The sequence below is a fragment of the Lithobates pipiens genome, unplaced genomic scaffold, assembly GCF_037356315.1.
Source record: "Lithobates pipiens isolate NorthernLeopardFrog02 unplaced genomic scaffold, aLitPip1_a1.2 Scaffold_8, whole genome shotgun sequence".
NCBI classification, from domain to species: domain Eukaryota; kingdom Metazoa; phylum Chordata; class Amphibia; order Anura; family Ranidae; genus Lithobates; species Lithobates pipiens.
Window position 1 is genome coordinate 82,916,025 of NW_027507903.1, and position 9,115 is coordinate 82,925,139.

The 9,115-nt window shown below is 39.0% G+C and overlaps 1 protein-coding gene across 10 annotated transcripts in view; it reads left to right on the forward strand.

Annotated features, from left to right (window-relative positions):
• Positions 1-3,461, forward strand: part of TCF12 (transcription factor 12) — a 270,092-nt gene extending 266,631 nt beyond the window's left edge. For all 10 annotated transcript variants that reach the window (XM_077470136.1, XM_077470143.1, XM_077470134.1 and 7 more), the window contains one exon: positions 1,319-3,461. The gene's annotated coding sequence lies outside the window, so the exon portion shown is untranslated. The remainder of the gene's footprint in view (positions 1-1,318) is intronic.
• The last annotated feature ends 5,654 nt before the right edge of the window (positions 3,462-9,115 follow it).

The window sequence follows — 9,115 nt, forward strand, 5'->3', positions numbered from 1 at the left end:
CTCATGAAATTTTTGTGAAACTGCTTAAAGTGTTATTAAAGCTTTGTTTTTTTTTTAATACCAAATATGTTATACTTACCTGTTCCGTGCAGTTGTTTTGCACAGAGCTGCTCTGATCCTCCTCTTTTTGGGTCCCCCCGCCAGTGCTCCTGGCTCCTTCCCCTTGAGCAGTGCCCCCAAAGAAAGCTGCTTGCCCTGGGGGCACTGCTGCGTGCTTGCTTCTGAGCCACTGTGCTATGCTCTCTCCTCATTGGCTCACTGGCTGTGATTGACAACAGTGATAGCCAATGGGCTCCCATTGCTGTCCCAGCTAATGAGGTTGGAGAGTTCGGGGACAGCCGAGGCTATCATGAACATCACTGGATCAGAGGGAGCTCAGGTAAGGTCTGTTAAGGTGGCTGCACACAGACGGTTTTTTACCTTCATGCTTAGAATGAATAAAGATACAAAGCCCTTCTGCCTTTAGAACCACTTTAACTATCATAAATTTGCAATAAACTGTTATGTTTATTTGGACTATGCTGTTTCTAGGGCTCTTCTGAAAATTATAGTTGCTTGACTGCCATACTTGACTGCCTTTAATGCTTTTGATTAGCTGACCTGAATCAGTGACATTAAAGTAGTATTAAAGTTAGCGAGTGGGCACAAGACCCAGCTGAAATGCATTTCCATAGATGGCAAGCAATGACGAGCCCTATGTTTCTCTCATGACAAACTTATTGTGTGATATGTTTGAATTGTTGCTTGTTAGTTGCAGGATTGATTTTATGGCTTACTCTGAAAGTTTTTAAAGCAGTCCTTCAGCCAGGTTTCCAAAATTTAAAATTCAGCAGCTACAAAAATTGTAGCTATTGACTTTTAATAAATAATCACCTGTCCAGGGATCCAGCGCTGTCCTTCCCCAGGCCAGAGCATTGCTGGTCTTCATGCTCCCGGCGCCGCCATATTACCAGGAGAAGGCGGTTTGACTTTTTGTGGCTTTACTGCTGGCTTCTCACTATGCATGCGCAGGCCAGGCTGCATCCTGCGAATAGTCCTGCAGCCTCCTAGGACCTGTGATATGTCCTAGAAGGTTGTGGGCAGGGTGGGGGAGCAAACTTCTGCTCAGATCACTGTGGGAGCAGGTACCTGTGAAAACTAGGCAGCCCGCTCCCTCTCCATAAATATAACGTGCCAAAAGTTGAAGTGGAGGAGGCTAAAGAGTATCTTCAACTTTAGTAACTTGTTAAGCTGTGAAAAAACAAATTAATATTAATATATAATTTTTTATTTATTTAACACTTTGATAATATTTATATTGATCTTTCTTCTCTTTCAGGACTCCCACACAATGGATAGGATATATAGAGGGTGTTCTCATCACAAGGACACATAAACTAGCATATCAACGACACAAATCTGACAGGATAAGGAGAAAAATAAGAGTTTTGGGGGGACTTGAATCAAGATGCCCAACACGCATGATGACATCTGATGAAAGCAAATGTGGAACATCTGCATCAGAAGTTGAAATCTGCTCGTATTCAGCCCACATGTGAACATATCTTACTGTTTCAGTGTGTCGTTCCTGCACAATCAGACTGTCCTACTATCTCCACACATCGTGGAAGCTGCCTTGTGCCTAAACTGAATTGACAAATGCATTGTATCTACAAATTTTATTTATTAAGGAACTGTTGTAAAGGTCTACATATAAAAAAGGGAAAAGTTGGGCTGAAAGTGGTAAAGATTTCAGTTGATGCCAGCATTTGTTAGAACTGTTCTCATATAGAGAATACAAACAGTGGCAACCTGTGACCCTTTAGCATTCCCAGCATACCTATTAGTGTCTTAAAGAAGGAAGGGAAATGGATTTTTATGTCATTTCCGCTCCTTTTGCCATATACATAGTGTTTTCCTTCCACAGGAAAATATTCCTTGGTATAGCTTTCTTTTTTCTTTTTTTTCTTTTTTTTTTTGTTCTCTGATAATCTGAACAGTTGTGGTCATAGGTAGCCTCAAGATCCATACTTTGACTAATTTACTGTCTTAGTGAAGATTAAGACTGGAGCAGTGCTGAGATTTAGCGGCTTCCTAAGTGATTTTCCACCGTATTTTTCTGGAATATTTGTTTTACTGATGAATTAAGCAATCCCTAAACTTCACGATGAAACTGAACTGTAATCTGAAAGGGTTAATGTAACATATCAGACCATCTTCGTGTCCCATGCAGTATCTTCTACCTGTAGGACACCAAGGTGTTAGCTGTAAGTAAGCACAAATGTATAGTACAGATAGGATTTTTTCAGGCAGTGAATATGGTAAATTTACCATGGCCCGATGCATGAACAAATCTAAATGTACAATGAAACCTAAGAGCAATGGTCACCATTTAAACACAAATTCTAAAGTTAAAACCTGACGAGAAGGAATAGAATGTAATCAACGGAAAAAAGCCAGCAGTTTTAGCGGAATCTCTGATCCATTATGTTATGATATGATATATTTTCAAACTGTGTCAGTCCCTTCCAAACTTCCATGTATACAGTCTTCCACTGCAGTGACCATGGACAAGAGAAATCAGAGCTGGATCCTGGTTTGAACAAAAAATGTTCCAAATGTATCAGAAAACTGCACAGAACAAAATATTTTTTCTTTTTGATGGGAAAACATATTTTATTGGTCCCTTACAACATGAATAACTATAAGTTATTAGATATAACCTTTTACTTATATTTGTATCTGGCATTATGGGACTAGATCTGTGGCCTTGTTCTTTATTTCAGTATTTATCATCTAAACAGACATTGTTGCTTTTGATATGCGAGAGTGGATCACATGCCACTGCCTGGCCTTTTTTCTTCTTTGCTCCTTTTTTTCCTCTTTTTTTTTTTTTTTTTCTTTTTCTCTTTTTTTTTTTTTTTTTTTTTTTTTTTAATTTTTTGTTTCGCTATGTTAGACTTTGCAGTATGCCCAGAAGCTTTCCTTCATAAAATAGAAAGAAAAAACATTTGGCTTATTTTTCACTGTAGTTAGTCTTTTATACAATAATCTTGTAAGAAAATTTCTTGAATTCTAAATATTACTCTTTCTAGATTTTTGAAATCGAAAAAGTTTTCAGTAAAAAGTTTCTTACTTTATTTTACTATATTAGGTAGTAAAAATGTAGGGTTATTTACCGTAACCTGTTCATTAATATCAAAAATTTACAATAGCATTTTAAGAACATAGTAGGGTCCTAGCATACCGTGTAGTACCTATGGAGTATTGTAAGAGCTACTTGTCCAAGATGAATTGCTGATCATCTTGTTCTACAATTTTCATTGTTGGTCTATTGCAGATTTGTACCCTGTGTCAAATTCAACGTATTGTTGATAACTTTCAACCAGCAGCAAGAAGTTCAAATTTTTTTCTGTCAGTGTAACAGAAACACAATATGTATATAACATTTATGTAGCAATAAATGTGCCATCTTTTTTAAATTTGGTTTATTGGAAATTTTATTTTAATTTTACCAAAGTAATTTTAAATGTCTTCTGCTAAAGGAGTATTGCACTTTCAAAAAGCCAAATCTCAATTCCCTCCTGTTGCTTCCTCCTTCTTTAAAAAAAATAAAATAAATATATATTTTCTTCTTCTTTAAACAAAATAAGCCTCAGGCAACTAACTCTGAGGCAAGGCTGGCTAAAGTGGATAAGCTACAGTTTTATGATGTGAACAGGAAGCGTGCCCCAAAACCAGATCTTGGAGAGTTGGTCATTCCCACATTCTATCACCCCCAATCCCTATTCCTCTGTAGCGCTCCCTCACCAAGCTACTCCTCTTTATCCCCTTTTCTCTTTTACAAGAAGCCTATTACTACAGTATGGTATACACTAGGTCGAATAACAATCCATGAAAATTCAATAAAGAGACAATTGTGGTTGTTGAATAAATTTTTAACACCTTAATGACTTTATAGACACATGAAATCGCCCCTTCTGTACAATATTTTTTATTTAAATGTGTATATAACATTATTATGTCATTTAGATATGCAATCATCTCATGACTGTCTACTTAGATGTAAATTTATTCCTATTTAAATAAAGAAAAATATTGAAACAGAAAAAAATATATATGCTCAAACAGAGACCTCAGATCTTATGAATATCCAGTTCTAAGTACTTGGGTCTACATCAGACAAGGCAGCTTCTTACTTTCTGAAGTCTTCTTGGCTGACCATGTATCTGCTCTCTGCCACGCTATATAATGTGTCTCCTTGCAGGGAAACAGGTAGTCCATTATATACTATGGCAGCTGTTCATAAAGCTTAATAACTGATGTGAGGTCTGTGTTTGGCTTAACATTCACAAGATTGATGACGGTAGAAATGTTAACATTCCTCCTGTATTATCTTTTAATCTTGATTAATGCGTATATATGTATCTAAATTTTACAGTACAGGACACAAACTGGATATTCATAGACCCTGAGTTATAGGCTGCTACCTTCAGGTTATTGGACACTGGCAAAGTTTTTGGACGTGTGCCCCCTTGAGCGTACCCCTAAAACCCCACCCCACTTCGAGACCTTAATTTTTTTGCTAGTGTCCTGATATGATGGACCCCTTATCTCATTTATGGAGAAATTGTATGCTTGTAGTTCCTATTTACTTCGAACTCTGCAGTTGACTCTTCACTGACTCCTATTAATATAGTCAGTGTATCTGGATCAGTGCAATGTCCGTAATACCTTGGGAACTGTACCTGGATGAAAATGTATGCATGTTTTTGTTGCAGAGAAACCAAAAAAAATTGTTTCTTGAAGCTTTGTACCAGAAAAACAATCTAAGTTTGTTGTACGACTGTGAAGCCAAGTCCTTCCCTCTGTCCAATGAAAGTGACCGGATTGGCTGCATAGACGTTACACTCTTTAAACAGGGGAATCATGCACAACAATTATCCGGAAAGGCAAATGTGAAATTAGAATGCAAGTTATGGACAGAAAACACTTTTATGACTCTCATAGATCATAGCAATTACTTATGAGCAAGTATTTGATTTTAGGGCAGGACTTTTACTTTTTAAAATGACAGGCTTGCTATAACTGTCTATTCAAAATGCAATTGTCCCTAGATGGCGGGAACAGGTGGCAAATAAGCAGACCTTTCAGCATTATGAATTGTAAAACTTGGAATACTGTAAGTCCACTTTTATTAATACGGTGAGTATATAATTCCTGCCACTATGCCAATGAAAAAACAAAAAATGTAACCCCTGTTGGGACTTTGAAGGCAGCTATAGAGACAGTATAGATGTGCAATAGACTAAAATCGGCAAACTTTATTCACAAACAATAAAAACATGATCCAAAGATTTGCAATCAAATTGAGTACATTTTAAAATAAAAATGACAACAGCACATTATACTGATATGTAACTCTGAGGCTCAAACACCTGGAACACCCGGCGGGTCCTGTAAGGTATATGACCTAGCCGTAGATAGTTGTCACAGGAGAGATCTCAACATGTTTCAGAATATACAAAATTCTTTCTTCAGGGGAGAACAGAGCAGGGTACAATAATCTAGAAGTACAAACATAAGTGCATGTACTGTTCAACATTTATACAGTAAGTATAGATCACAGATGCAAGGAAATAGATCATGGCATATTTATATAATACTCACAATGTGCAAATAACCCTTGGACGTGTCCCGCCACATCGTATCGGCCGGTGGAAAAGGATGGGAATAGGAGGGAAGGGGCAAATAGATGCCTGGATTGCCATAGCGCCGGAGCCTGCAAGGACTGCCAGAGAATAGGAGGGAACAACCTGGCCATGTGTCTAAACATAAGTTAAATGTATAAAGGGTTACACCAATTCGAGGAAAAAAAAAATATATAAATATGAAAATTAGCCATGGGACGTCAATTCCTGTGTCTGCCACAGCCCTACACACAAACATGAATGGCTACTGGGGATCAACTGCGGGATGGCATAGTAATGGAGTATAGAAACAGAACTTAAGACCCAGGTAATAGTCCTACGCAATGGAAGGAGTAGAGTAATCTGTACTTGCATCAGGTGATGATACCAAGCAGTGTGGAGATGGTAGTGTCTGGGGATGGAAGCCACTATGTGTATGTTGGGAATCCCACTTCTATATGAGGTTGTGCCCTGAACTCTTCCTCCCCACCTCTGTACAGGGGGAGAAAGGGGGGAAAGGAAAAGTAAAGCAAATTGCTCCTGCTGTGTGGTTTCAGGGGGCATGGGAGGCTGTGTGTCCCAGGCAGTCCCCGGGCCTGGGACACAGGCGGTGTGCAATGATGGCAGGGAGGCACCGACACACCAGAAGAGGCCACATCGCCCAAGGATGACATACGTCATCAGGTGCGCACGCACCAGCTTGCCAATGCACAAATAGCGGCCATAATTAAACTGGCCCCCACATCACCAGGAAGTGCCAGGGAGCCTGTGTGTGTCTGGAGGCACCCACGCACAGCGTGTTTAAATGTGTGTTATATGGAGACAGATGCTGATCAAACATAGGATGGGTGAACAGGAATCCCCTTAGACTAAGAACGAACAATGGCATCATTAAATCTTAAAATGACACAAAGGATATTTACATAAAACAGGAAATTCAGGTACAATTTGGCATCCAATTATATCATCTTGATCACATCCAGGTCATATATAAGAGCCACACACTGATACGATGCATAGACCCATAAGTTACTACGGTTTGTCTTGTATGTTCTAGAAAATTTAAAGATCTTTTTCAAAGCCTTCAAATGTAAAGCCCTGGAGGAGGGGCTTAAAGTTAAAGGGCTTCATTCAAGCCAGGGGGCACAGTTACAGGTAAACTATTCTTGGGATCCTACAATTCACAAATGTTTGTGGTGAAATGTGCGGTATGTGTTTTCTAGAGTCAATAAACTGGCAAATTGACCTCAATTTGTCAAAATCAGGGTCTGGACAGAAAGTTAGACCCATCGATAATACCTTAGTTTTGTCACTTGTAAGTGTGTGAGAGGAAAGGTTAACAACATTTAATTTCATTTGGTGTTGGCTTTCTTGGTCTTTGTCTTGATGTTTTTTTTTTTCTGGCTAGCTGAGTTCCCCTGATTCTGTCCTAAAAAAAAAAAAAAAAATGAAGGCATGTGTATATTTTGTTTGCATAGGCAAAGACTATAAGGAAGTCACACCATCACCAATAGAATCCACAGTTTCTGACTTAGATACATCACCTTGTGCAGACAGTGGTGTTCCTACTGTGTTGTTTATAGAGGTAGAGGAATAGTACTCTGACACTTGTATTAATATAAGCCCTTCCCCAGGCTGACCTCCTAGTTACCTGGCTATCATTTCTTTTTATATCCAACTCAATAACAACCTTTTACACCCCCTTTTTCAGTTCTCAGTGTAGTACTAGAGTTATATATCATGCTTTAAAACAGACAGGGGCTACTTTTGGTGGTGTTTAACCACCTCCCATTCAGCCTTTATAATACGGCTGGGCAGGAGCACTATTATCTGGGTGGACTTCAGATTGCGTCCTCCCAATCACGCACCCTAGGGGGGGTAGCACATTCTGTGACCACAGATCATTGTACAGGACCAGCCTTGGTACCATGTCGTGTACACAATGGCATACATTCATAGCCATTCATTGTGTACTATTGTGATCTCTGTAAATGGTCACAGTGATCACATGGTAAAGGGCCAATCACAGTGATCCTGTACCATGTGATAGCTGTGGCCAATGACACATGAATGGATGCAGCTCAAAGCATAAATGATTGCTTATACAGTAATCATCACTGTAATAAGCAATCATAGTGGGGAAAAAATCTTGATCACCTGAGCAGTACACTCTGACAGTATGTAAAAATATATACCATAATTTGTAGACTCTCTAACTTTCACGCAGACTAAATAACATACAGTTATGCTCATAAGTTTACATACCCTGGCATAATTTATGATTTCTTGACTATTTTTCAGAGAATATGTATATCACTCATGGTTAGTGTTTGGCTCAAGCCATTTATTATCAATCAACTGTTTACGCTTTTTAAATCTTAATCACAACAGTAACATGCACACAAGTTGACACAAAGGGGTTTGAATGGCTATTAACGGTAACCATCCTCATCTGTGATCTGTTTGCTTGTAATTAGTGTTTGTGTATAAAAGGTCAATGAGTTTCTGGACTCCTGTCAGACTCTTACTTCTCTCATCCAGTGCTGCACTGACATTTCTGGATTCGGAGTCGTGGGGAAAGCAAAAGAATTGTCAAAGAATCTGTGGGAAAAGGTAGTTGAACTGTATAAAACAGAAAAAGGATATAAAAAGATATCCAAGGAATTGAGAATGCCAATCAGCAGTGTTCAAACTCTAATCAAGAAGTGGAAAATGAGGGGTTCTGTTGAAACCCAATCTCGGTCAGGTAGAACAACAATACACCAAACAGCACAGACACAAGCCTCAAACCTTCTGGCACAAAGTCATTTGGAGTGATAAGACCAAAATTGAGCTTTTTGGCAACAACCATAAACACTATATTTGGAGAGAGTCAACAAGGCCTATGATGAAAGGTACACCATTCCTATTGTGAAACACGGAGGTGGATCGCTGATGTTTTAGGGATATGTGAGCTACAAAGGCACAGGAAATTTGGTCAAAATTGATGGCAAGATGAACGCAGTAAGTTATCAAAAAATACTGGAGGAACATTTGCATTCATCAGCCAGGAAGCTGCACTTGAGACGTACTCAGACATTCCAACATGACAATGATCCAAAACACAAGGCCAAGTCGACCTGTCATTGGCTACAGCAGAATAAAGTGAAGGTTCTGGAGTGGCTATCTCAGTCTCCTGACCTCATTATCATTGAGTCACTCTGGGGAGATCTCAAACGTGCAGTTCATGCAAGACAGTCCAAGAATTGAAGGAACTGGAGGCTTTTTGCCAAGAGGAATGGGCAGCTTTAACATCTGAGAAGATAATGAGCCTCATCCACAAATACCACAAAAGACTTCAAGCTGTCATTAATGTAAAGGGGGCAATACATGGTATTAAAGTGAAGTTCCACCCATTTAAAAGTCGGCAGCTACAAAAAGTGTAGCTGCTGACTTTTAATAATCAG